The sequence below is a fragment of the Vollenhovia emeryi genome, unplaced genomic scaffold, assembly GCF_000949405.1.
Source record: "Vollenhovia emeryi isolate VEMERY1.0 unplaced genomic scaffold, V.emery_V1.0 DF939195.1, whole genome shotgun sequence".
NCBI lineage: Eukaryota > Metazoa > Arthropoda > Insecta > Hymenoptera > Formicidae > Vollenhovia > Vollenhovia emeryi.
In genome coordinates, this window is record NW_011967171.1 from 701,363 (window position 1) to 712,606 (window position 11,244).

Genomic DNA, 11,244 nt, shown 5'->3' on the forward strand with positions numbered 1-11,244 from the left:
TCCCTTCTCTTTCTCTTTCTCTGCCTCTCTCTCTCTCTCTCTCTCTCTCTCTGCTTCCAGGCTCCAACCCCGGTTTCGTCCCTTCGTTTTCCCGTCATCTTCGTTTATCGTCTCCACCCTCCCTCCCCCCGCTCTTGTCCGTCTTGTCTTCTCCCTACTCTCGCGCGCGTTCTCTTCAACCCGCCGAGGCGTCTCCTTGACTTTCTTTTCCTCCGCCACGCAACACGCGACACCGTTACGCGCGCGTGCGGCAGCTCCGTCCGGCAAACGCTGACCGCTCGCGATTGATGGATACGCGCGAAACGCGCCGGCGATCGCGCCCCGCCGACCCTCGGTGTCCTGATGGCGAGTCACGTGGATCGGCGCGGACCCGGTGATTCGGGCGAGTCGTCCCGCTAGCCCCCGGTTACAGTCCGGGCCGCGCCGCGACGGTGCGCGCGCGTGTGTGCGTGCATGCGTGCGTGCGTGCGTGTGCGTGTGCGCCGTCTGATCGTCGACGGATGTCTACCACTGGACGGCCCGCGGAGTGACCGTGCACGGCGTGGAGGAAATCCGCGGCGGATCGGGTCGATGTGCACAGGTCCGAGGAGACGCGCCGACACCTGGCCTCGCTCGGTGTAAGTACCAACCCACTCCGCTCGACCGCCCGCGCCCTTCTGCCGCTCTGGGCCTCGCGAAACCACCCCCCTGAAGCACGCCGCGAACGCCGGCCCGACGACCGTGAGTCACCACGCGTGCCCTCCGCCCCGCGCGCGCGATAAGTCAGCTGGAAGTGCGACGCGGTGTGCCACTACTGCTCGTCGGAGCGGTGCTCTCGTGTGGTTCACGGGATCTCTCGGGTCAGCTGTTGCACCGGTTGTGCGCCTCGGCACACGCCGGTGTCCCCGCCGGCGAGAGAGAGAGATCGCGTCAGTCCGCTAGACTGATTAAATATGCATTCCCCTCGCCGCGCGTCGCCCTTAAAATAGGGCTTCATCGACTCGCGCTAAATCGCCCCGTGTTTGCGCTCCTTTATAGACACGCGCGCGCGCTCCGCGAGCCTGATTCCACGCCTCTCGCCTGCTTTGCAAATTTACGAAACGTGCGATGAAATAAGTCTCCCGTTAAGCGCGCTCCGCAGGAGCCACCGCTCGCGCTCTCGTTCTCGGAAGCCGCCTGGCTCTTTCTCAGCCGGGCTCTGTTCTTTTTTTTTTCTTTATTCAATTCTCCCGCGAGACCCCATCTCGCGTTTATTTAGAAGTAAAAACAGATTGAAAGTATCGAGTCGCCGCGTTTATTAATAAATACCGAGCTCAAAATACGCTCCGCGTTTGCTCTCGGGCTGTTATTGTTGCGGCCGCCTAGCCGTGCCACGCTCCTTCAAATTCGAGTAACGCACTCAACAATTCCAACGCCGCGCTCATCTGCATTCTTATTAATACCGTTACGCGGAAGCGGAGCGAATCTCCCTCCACCTCTTCGCGTACGTACGCGCGAGATACTACGAGACACTCGGGCTGGCCCGAAAGAAGCGGCGGCGAGGGGGACGAGCTGCCACAAATCGCGAGATACCGGCGACGGCTCATCCGGGAAGGTCGATAACGAGCGCGTAATCGTAGAATCGTGATCCCGAGACTCGTTAAACAAATTAAAATCTCCCACGTCGCCGGCCGTGGTAAATACATCGCGGCGCGCTTCTCCGGGTCTGTAATTAATTACTCGATACCGCGGATATCCCTAATCCCCACGAGCTCCGCCGGGGCTCGAACGACTCCGTAATGAAATGCACCCTTCCGTCGTTCCGTCGGACGCTGTTGTTTTTCCAGCCGACGCGATGGAACGAAGTGCCCCGAAATATTCTCCAAGTTTAATAACGCCGGCTTATATCGCGCGGGTATTAAGCGCGCGTTAGCACGTACGTCTGCCGACGGTATTAAATTTTGACGTTCCTTTGGGGAGGGGGAGGGAGGAGAGTTACTTTTCCCGCTCTCGAAGGGTCGTTTAATGACTCCAAGTTCTCAAAGGAGAATTACGACGGTTAATACATCGCGATTACTTCCACGTGCCTGCGCGCGGAACGCGCCCGGGCCGATCCGTCCCGGTATTTCACTCCGGCGAGGATATCTCGACGTTTAATAATGCGTGCGCACCGCCGAGGAACTTTTGTGCATTTGGAAACTTGGCCCGTTTTCATAACGGATGATTTGTCGCGCTCGTAAAACCGTATCGCCGCCCCGTGATTCGCGATCTCGCTCGAGAGGATCTGTACAGTGACCGGACCTGAGCGAAAAGATTGTCGTAAGTGTTTACGATTTCCGTAGTGAGACGTAAGTCGATGTCGCAAGTCAACGCACAAAGAATTGTCGTAGACGTATAGGTCGAGTCAGACTAGCAATTATCGATTCGGATTTGACTGGGATTGGCGATTGTCTTTTCCAGCCAATGAGAGTCGATTAAGTCGCGGGCTGCTTTGCTCTCATTGGCTAGAAAACAATCGCCAATTCCAATTCAATTCGCGTCGGCAAATGCTAGTCTGATTCGCCCTTATGCCACCTTTCGAGGCGATGAATGCGACGTACGTCTACGACAATTGTTTGTGCGCTGACTTCCGACAGCGACCTAAGTCTTACGACAGAATCGTAAATACTTGCGACAATCTTTCTACTCCGGCCCCATCACTGTACAGATATCTCGGGCGAGATCGCGAATCATGGAGCAGCGATTTTATGAGCGCGACAAATCATCCGTTATGAGCAAAGTAATTGTATGTCGTATCGCAAGGCGATACATCTACGACAATTGTTTGTGCGTTGACTTCCAATAGCGACTTAAGTCTTACGACAGAATCGTAAATACTTACGACAATCTTTCTGCTCAGGCCCCATCACTGTACAGATCTCTCGGGCGAGATCGCGAATCATGGAGCAGCGATTTTATGAGCGCGACACGGTTTTTTTTAGTGAGTTTAGAAACGCGCATTTAGATTCAGGTTTACGTTCCAAAACATTTTCTCTGAGGAAAATAATTCTCGGAGAAAAAGATTTTGGAACGTAATCTAAAAAAAGTGTCGCAACCATTCCGTCCCTCATTGTACAGTGATGGACAGAATGGTTGCGACGCTGTTTCTTTTTAATGAGCTTAGAAACGCGCATTTAGATTCAGGGTTACGTTCCAAAATCTTTTCCAAGGAATAATTTGCTCGATGGCCATTCCGAAAGCATTTTGCACGTTCCCGATCTATCTCTCGAGTAAAATTTTCCTCAGAGAAAATGTTTTGAAACGAAAACCTGAATCTATATGCGCGTCCCTACGCTCATTTAAAATAAAATGCCGCAACCATTCTGTCCATCACTGTACAACGTTCGTGCTGATATCACGCGTGCCGTATCAATTGTGGGCCGCAAATGCGTTACGCAAATGCGCGCATAAATAAAAATAATACGCCGCGACTTTTCTCGAGCTCGAATCGCGCGGAGATTCCGTTCGCGAAGTATTACCGATAAACAAACGGAGGGACGAAAACGACCGTCACAAATGTCACACCCAGAAAAAGGATTTTATTCAGGTTAAACAAATGATATACGTTGAAATCATCTTTTTTGAATCTACCACATTTTTATTTACTTTTATTAAAACATTTGCTAGATTTGAAGGAATAGATATAAATTCTCCTGGAAATGCCAGTCTCAATCGAATAAAATTTTGGTTAAGGTGGAGAAATAATTTCTTTGAAATTGTATAAAAGCGTAGTAAGGTCAAAATTCGAAGAACCTTTTTTTCTGGGTGCAGATTGGTGAAAAAATTTCGTTCCTTTCTCCGTCGCTCTACGGCGAGAACGAATTTGTTGATCGAAATCCACGATGTGTCCCTGGTCGAACGTGAACGTTTCGTGCCGTCGATTACGTTCTAAACATTCCCCTGTTAATGCGCATTGTCGGCCAACCCCGTCGCGACGATCTATCAGAAATCAATTTAAAGGTTTTGGCCCGCGTTCCCGGGCGGAATACGGGACTTTTTATCTGTTATAACAGTCGCCGTACCGTGATTAATCGACCCGTCCGTGCTACTATTAAATGGGATGCGGATAATTAATCGTCGGTTTCGCCACAACACCTGCTTGCCTAGCGTGGGAACATCTGAACCGCGTTAGACGCGCGCGCGCGCGAGGCGCCGCGCAAAAACGGCGAGCATGCCGATCCGGGATCGTGCGCGGCTACGGAGGGCGAGTCATTAAGTAAACTGTAAATCTTGCTTATAACTCGCGCTACGCGCGCGCCGGGCTTACGTCAAATCCAATCGTAAATTCTGCGATATATGCACGAGAGATATTAAACCCTTACGCACTCGCGCCTGCACCCCCTCCCCCCTCCCTCTCGTTTTCGTGCTTTTCCAGCGTAACAATAACCGCGCGAGAGTGGCGAGAGCTAGCCGCTCTCCAATAATAAAGCGGCCCATAAAGCTCACGGGGCGTGAATGATGCGGGAATTACAGATAGTATTTACATCGCGTCTCGCTCCGCGGAGGAGCGGCTCTCGTCGATCCATTCGCGTGCCGCGTCCTCGAGAGAGGGAAAGGGGGACAAGTGAGGAGCGAGTACGCGGGGGTAATAAACGAAGCCGTAAAAAGCTCGGCGCGGCAACTGTGCAGTGATGGACAGAATGGTTGCGGCACTTTTTTTTTCTCTTAATGAGGAATATTTCATTCGATGGCTATTCCGAGACCGTTTCGAGCGTTTCTGATCTATTTTTCCAAGTGAAATTTTCCCCGGGGAAAATGTTTCGACACGTAAACCTGAATCTAAACGCGCGTTTGTAAACTCATTTGCAAAAAGTGTCGCAACTATTCTGCACAACCATCACTGTCGAGGGGTAAACCGCTGAGGGCATTTTTGGGCACCAGGGCTTGCTGGGGCATTATAAAGTTAAAACAAGATAAAGTAAGATAACAAGATAACGTAATGCTCACTGGGCATTGATAGGCATTGGTGTACATGATTTTGGCCAGCGATTTCGTCCTCGATCACTGTGCACTGCAAATACAGGTGTGTAATTTTTTCCACGCGTAAGTGCGCAAAATCGTCAAAATAGCACGCATATAAATGCGCGGAAGAGGCTTCGCGATTTACACGCGCGTTGTAAAAATTGCGTACTCGGATTTGGAGTACGCGCGCGCATACGTATAGAGCCTCGACGTGGCTGTCGGACGTCAGGCTCTCGTCCTAGAAATTTTAATAAGCCACAAAGCGATCGGATAGAGGTCCGCAGCAGGCGGCACCAGCCCCGGCAACGGCGTGGCGGCAGTAGACCGCCCTCCCGGTCGCCCTCCAGTCAACTTGCAGCGGTCGTGATAAATCAGGACGCACCTGGCGTCCCTCGCTGCACACACGCCAGGTCCGATGCATTCGCCCGTCGCACACTCGCCGGATTACCTTCGTCCTCTCTCCCGGTGCTCGGAGAAAAGCGTATTCTACGGTGCGGTCGAATTAAGAGCGCGGGAGCGTCAGGGGCGCGCGAAGAACGGACGGAAAAGGCGAAGAGGCTATAAATACGAGGAGAGGCCGGGAGAGCCGCGCAGAGCGGGCGAGAGAAAGAGAGAACTGTCCTCGGCACAATGCGTGCCGCACCAATCCTATTTTCAGAGATACCCATCTCCCACGGTTTCAGCGTGGCGGGAAGGGTGGGACGGTGGGTAGCCTGGCTAACCGCTTTATCCCTAGGTCGAATCGCTCCTTCGGAACTGCCTCCGCAGCTGTTTCGTCGCTTCTTCAAAGTCCATCGTGTCGTGTCTCGACTCCCTATCCGAGAGGAAAAAACATCGGAAATGCAAAGCGCCCTCTCCCTCCCGGCGCACCGTCGAAGGGCAGATCCCGCATCTGATGCCGCGGTAGCAGGGGGGGGGGGGAGTTGAGTTTTCCATTTCGCTCGTAAAAGTCCTCCGCGGGCGACTTATCGAATCTGTATTACTTGCCATGCACGCCACTCGCACGCGGCCAAAGTGTTTCGACACAGTCTCCGCCCCTGCCGCCCTCTCACCCCCGGAAAGCGATATTTTAACATCGCCGATCGATGAGGAAAATACAGAGGGGTGCCGAACTTACGCGAGCGTTGCCCTTGCAATGTGCGCGACGAAAGGAGTGAGTTTTGCGTCCCGCAGTCGACGTAACAAGCGAGTCGCAACGTTGAAGAGCGACAATGCTCAATAAAAAATTTTTTATGCATCAACATGCATAAATATATGTATAGTAGAGGAAAGGTCTATATTATGAGAGAGAGAGAGAGCGATTTTCCGGCCGGGGGGGGGGGGTACGTTCACTTATGCCATAAATTATACAAATATCCATCACTGAGACGCCTTGTTTCAATTTCTCGATTAGCTCTAATTTCTGAACCACACTCAGAAACACGTGTTTTGTCTTTACTTTTCTATTGTTTGGTGCCATTTTAAACTGTAAGGATTGCAAAATTATCGATTTATGATGATAATTATTTAAGAAATTAACTCGCAATTCAGAAATCGCAGAAACACTGTGTGTTACATGAAGACTTTGAGGCAGACTGAAACCGAAGCAAAGCGAGTTTATTCCACGATATCGAAAACAAATGTGATATGACCCGCACGACGCGGCACTTAATTGTACGTACATATGTACCGTAGTTTTATTTGTCCGCTTTATTCCAAAATCCGTAACACATCGAGGCTTAAGGGCCGACGCGCAAAAGAGAAAGTATTAGTAATAATTAATACTAAATATTAGAAGAGAGAAGAAAAGAGATTAAGTGTAATGCACAATGAAAAAAAATACAAGATATAAGAAGTGCGTTATGTAGTCGTAACACGAAATATTTATATCTTACCTTATGAATTTAAACGATGTGAATTTAATATTTTTCAACTTCAAGTTTTTTTGACCGTATCTGGCTATTTTAATTTTAAACTCCGCGAGTTTGGAACATTAAAATAGCCAGATACGGTCAAAAAAAACTTGAAGTTGTTAATTATTGCTGGCAACCCTGAAGATTATCCTGTTAGTTTAATATTTTTCATTTTAAACACTCCAATCTGAAGTAATGAAATAACATACAAGTTAACGCTCAGAAAATGATAACACATCTTAATGTATTTTTTGTATATGCCTTTAATGTAAAATAGCTTTAATATGGTATACAGAACTATAAAATATAAAGTTGTTAAATCATAATGAATACACATTGTTAATGAACAAAATAGTCGAAGAGACATATTTTGCTGTTATTATAGTGATAGCGAGTCTTTATTTATTCTCTATTCTGGAATCGAAACACAACGAGTTTATCGCTACCTAAAACAAATGTGTCATGACCCGCACACGTATCGGCACTTAAGGTATGTACATACATATGTACCCTGTTTTTAGTTGCCCGGTTTTTTTATTTAATAAATTTAATATTTAATAATTAAATAAATTTTTTATTTAAAAAATCCATAAAACAAATCAAGGATTACGGGTCTGCATGCAATAAAGAACATATTACGAACAAAAATTAATACTAAATATTAGAAGAGAGAAAGGAGGGAGCAATTAATTACAATGCGCAATGAAAGAAATACCAGATATTATTATAAGAATTGTGTTATGTAGTTGTAACCCAAACATATATTTCAGAGAGAGAGAAAGAAGGGGGGGGGATTCTAATACGAGATAGCAGGTTTTCGACGTTCACATTCAATCACAAATCTTTTTTCGCGACGATTACACGATCTAACAATGACATTTCCACCAAACGGATTTTACTCCGAGGGCAATAAATTCATGGTGGAACCAACAGATGACGCCTATTAATTTTAGCAGAAACTCCGCCATCTCATATTAGGAGCCTATCTTATAATAGGGGACTTTCTTCTATTATATGTATAAAATTATACATGAAATATATCCATACATATTTTTACAGTGTATATTTTTATGTAATTCTATAAAATTCGACACACTTCTGTATAATGTTATAGATTTATACACGCTTTTATATGAAAAATTTTTTCCTCTTAAAAATGTTTCGTATAAAGGCATGTATATAAATCTGTAAAATTCTACCGAACTGTGTAGAATTATATAAAAATATATACGGGCATATTTTCGTGAATAATTTTATATGGCACTACACATTTATGCGTACTCGCTCATTTTTATCGGGTGTTTACTCGTCAAACGTACGAGTATAATCCGTCCGCGCGCGTCCCGCGTTACCAATTATCGTCGCGGATAATTATTATTCCGGCGATGACGGGGGATGCGATTTGAGACGAGGCTCGAGGGTGCCCTCTTGGGTGGACTAACTCATTTAGTCGGCAGGCACAAAGGACAGCGTCACTTAGACGTCGCACAAAGAGCGCTTCGGCGCCCCTGCGGAGTGCCAGAGATAGCGGATTGTAATAATAGCGGCGGTTTCTAGGTTGGGACCGGGAATCAGATTCAATCTTCGATTCCCGGGATCTAGCGTCCTCGCGTCTTTATTACACCGGCGCGGCGGGGAAAACCGGGACGATCATTCGTCATAGGTCCTGAATTATCAACGTTATATTGTTACGAGAGCGACGTGACGTGCCACTTACGGAGTATGACAGATTTCCCGGTAGCCACTTATCTCTGGTTACGAAGTAGTTCGCCGGCGCTCGCGGACGACGGCGCACACTTAGCCGGTGAAACGAGGTGATTTATAGCGAAACTTGCCGTATAAAACGTACACATACGTTAAACGCCCGGGGTGTCTCGCACCGTTACTTCCCACAGATACACATCCCCCTGGCGGCTTAAGTTTTGCGGAATCGCGTGTGAGAGAGAGAAAGAGAGAGTGGATGAGGATGGGAGCGAGGGGAGGAGGGTTCTTCTCCCGGTGAACTTGTACCTTGCACTTCAGTTTTATGCGCGGCGCTCCGTGAAGGGCGGATATCGTGTTTGCTCTTGTAGCCGGTATTGTTTGCCGGCCGCCTTTGTTTATAGCTCCCCCGTGCCCCGGTCCTGCCCTTCCCTCCCCCCCCCCCCCCCCCCCCCCCGGGTGGTAGGTCGCGGTTCGGGAAATCCACTTGAGGAGGATTTCTTTTGTCCCGGCCGTCCGTCGCAATAATCGAGTGAAACCTTCGGCGAGCGAAGTGCGCCGGGCGGCACACGCACTCTCGGCGCGCCGGAACAATATGATTACCTACCGGCGGGCACCGGTTGGCGAGACCGAAGAAAAGGGATGGACGCGCCGGAACTTGTTCCCCGGTAATCAGCGGCGTCGTTGATTAAGCCGTCTATAGGTATCCGACGTCTATTCGGCGAGCGCGAACGCGCGAGAGCGAGAAGATTATTAGAGGATATTATTTGAGAAGGGAAAGGGGGTCGGGGAGGGTCGTGGGAATCACGCAGCCTGAAGAGCGAGAGGTAATCGTGGCGGATTACCGTGACCGCGGGCTGCCGGCTCAAGGTGCGCCTGTCACTCGAGCCGTCGAAATCTTCCCCCTTCGCGCGTCTCTTCCTCGTGGCGGGGAGAGGGAGGCCACCCTCGGGTGTCGAGCGCCGCGAGGGTAGGCAGCCGCCGCTTTCGCGGCGGGCGGAGAAAAGCGGACGGGAAGCGAGAAAGAAATGGGCTAATTGCCTGGATTTGATCGATCGTCCTACGAGGCCCGTTTTCCTCTCAATTATGTAATTGGACGATGTTAACCGCGCTCGCCGCCGGCACGAGCGTGTAACGGATCCGCGACGATGTCGCCCGGGCGCGTTACTGCCGAGATTTATTATTTCGGCGAGGCCATCCGCCTCGATACAGCCGTAATTGGATCTGGGACGTCTCCTTGTCAGGTAACGTCATAATCCCGCGTGGAAAAGCTGGAAGCGCGAGAGTAGGTCGTTACTCTCTGGAAAGCCGGAAACGTGGCAGAGAAAGGACAGGAAGGGAAGCGGCCGGCCGACGTACTGGAACGAACGACTAAACAGGCTTAATACTGTTAGCGCGCGACTACGCCGCCGTGCTTTTCGTTCGAAGCTGGGACGTCGTTGTTATCTTGGCCGTTAAATATGGCCTCGCCAGACACACGCGCGTGAATAAATTAACGCACGGCGAACGTACACTCGGGGGCATTCCGCCCTTTGCGGGATAAGAGAGGGAGAGAAGAAAAAAAAGGAACGCAGGCTCTCGAAACATATATAACATATTTTTTCACTTTACGCGCGCGCGGCGTAATTAATTCTTTAACGTTACGCAAAAGTGAGGCGTCGACAAGGCGTTTTCCCTCCCTTAAACGGTCACTCGAGACGCCTGCCGCGCGGCGGATTCGATTATTTTCGCAACTCGAACGAACGGGAGCTCCGGATGAGGGACAGGTGGAGGAAATAAACGATAGTTATCGGTATCGAACAGAGGAGCCGCGCGGAACGAGCAGATGGGGGTGTTTTAATATGTCCGACCGATATTTCTGCGGCTTCATCGACGCGGAATTACGGGGAATACATGGCCCGGGCGTTGACACACCGGACGCGTTGATATTTCACGTATCGTAAATTAGAACTATCGCCGCGTATCGAGCTTACATCCGCAGACCCTATCGCCCGCATTTATCTATATTCCGCGATCGACTTGCTGCCGGTCTCTCCCCCCTCTCTCTCTCCTTCCTTCTGATGGCTTCATTCAACGAGACAATGTACATTTTAATGTACACTCCTCGTGCAAATGTGCAAGATGTATCAGAAATCGCGCACTTTTTTCCCCCTGTCTTATAAATTATCTGACGGTTTTCCAATTTATTCCCTTTCAGCGGAAAGTTGATAGGTTTATCGAACATCTCGCATTCAGTAATTACTAATCGACTGAATATTTCACATTTAGATATCGAATACCTCGAAGACCAAAGTAGACTTTGTTGTTACGATTTTATTATTCAGTTAATTAATTGTAACGAAATTTTCGTTCGACGGTTAAAGACGGGGGGGGTGGGGAAACCGCTGAGGGCATTGTGGCGTACAGATTTGCGGCATTACCGGGCATTACTAGGCATTTTTTGGGTATTAGGCCTTGCTGCTGGGGCATTATAAATATACAGGGTGAGTCTTTCCATATCCGACAAAATTTTTGAGAAGGTAGAACGGATCGAGATGAACGGAAAAGTCCTGTACCATTTTACAATTTTCGTAATAGTTAACGAGTAATTAATTATTAAAAATCGTTGTCTTAGGCCGGCCTACCGCCCAATTCGAGCGCGTGGGCAAGATGTGACCGCCTGGCGATCGATATTGCTATGCGCACATCTCGC

At 49.1% G+C, this 11,244-nt stretch overlaps 1 protein-coding gene across 2 annotated transcripts in view; it reads left to right on the forward strand.

Moving 5' to 3' along the window:
- LOC105562101 (leucine-rich repeat-containing protein 15-like) overlaps positions 1-11,244 on the forward strand; it is an 80,078-nt gene that overhangs the window by 53,742 nt on the left and 15,092 nt on the right. Inside the window, exon 1 of one of the 2 annotated variants that reach the window (XM_012012637.1) lies at positions 38-617. The exons of the other annotated variant lie outside the window; for it this stretch is intronic. The gene's annotated coding sequence lies outside the window, so the exon portion shown is untranslated. Of the gene's footprint in view, positions 1-37; positions 618-11,244 lie in introns of those variants that run through there. 2 annotated transcript variants of the gene reach the window in all.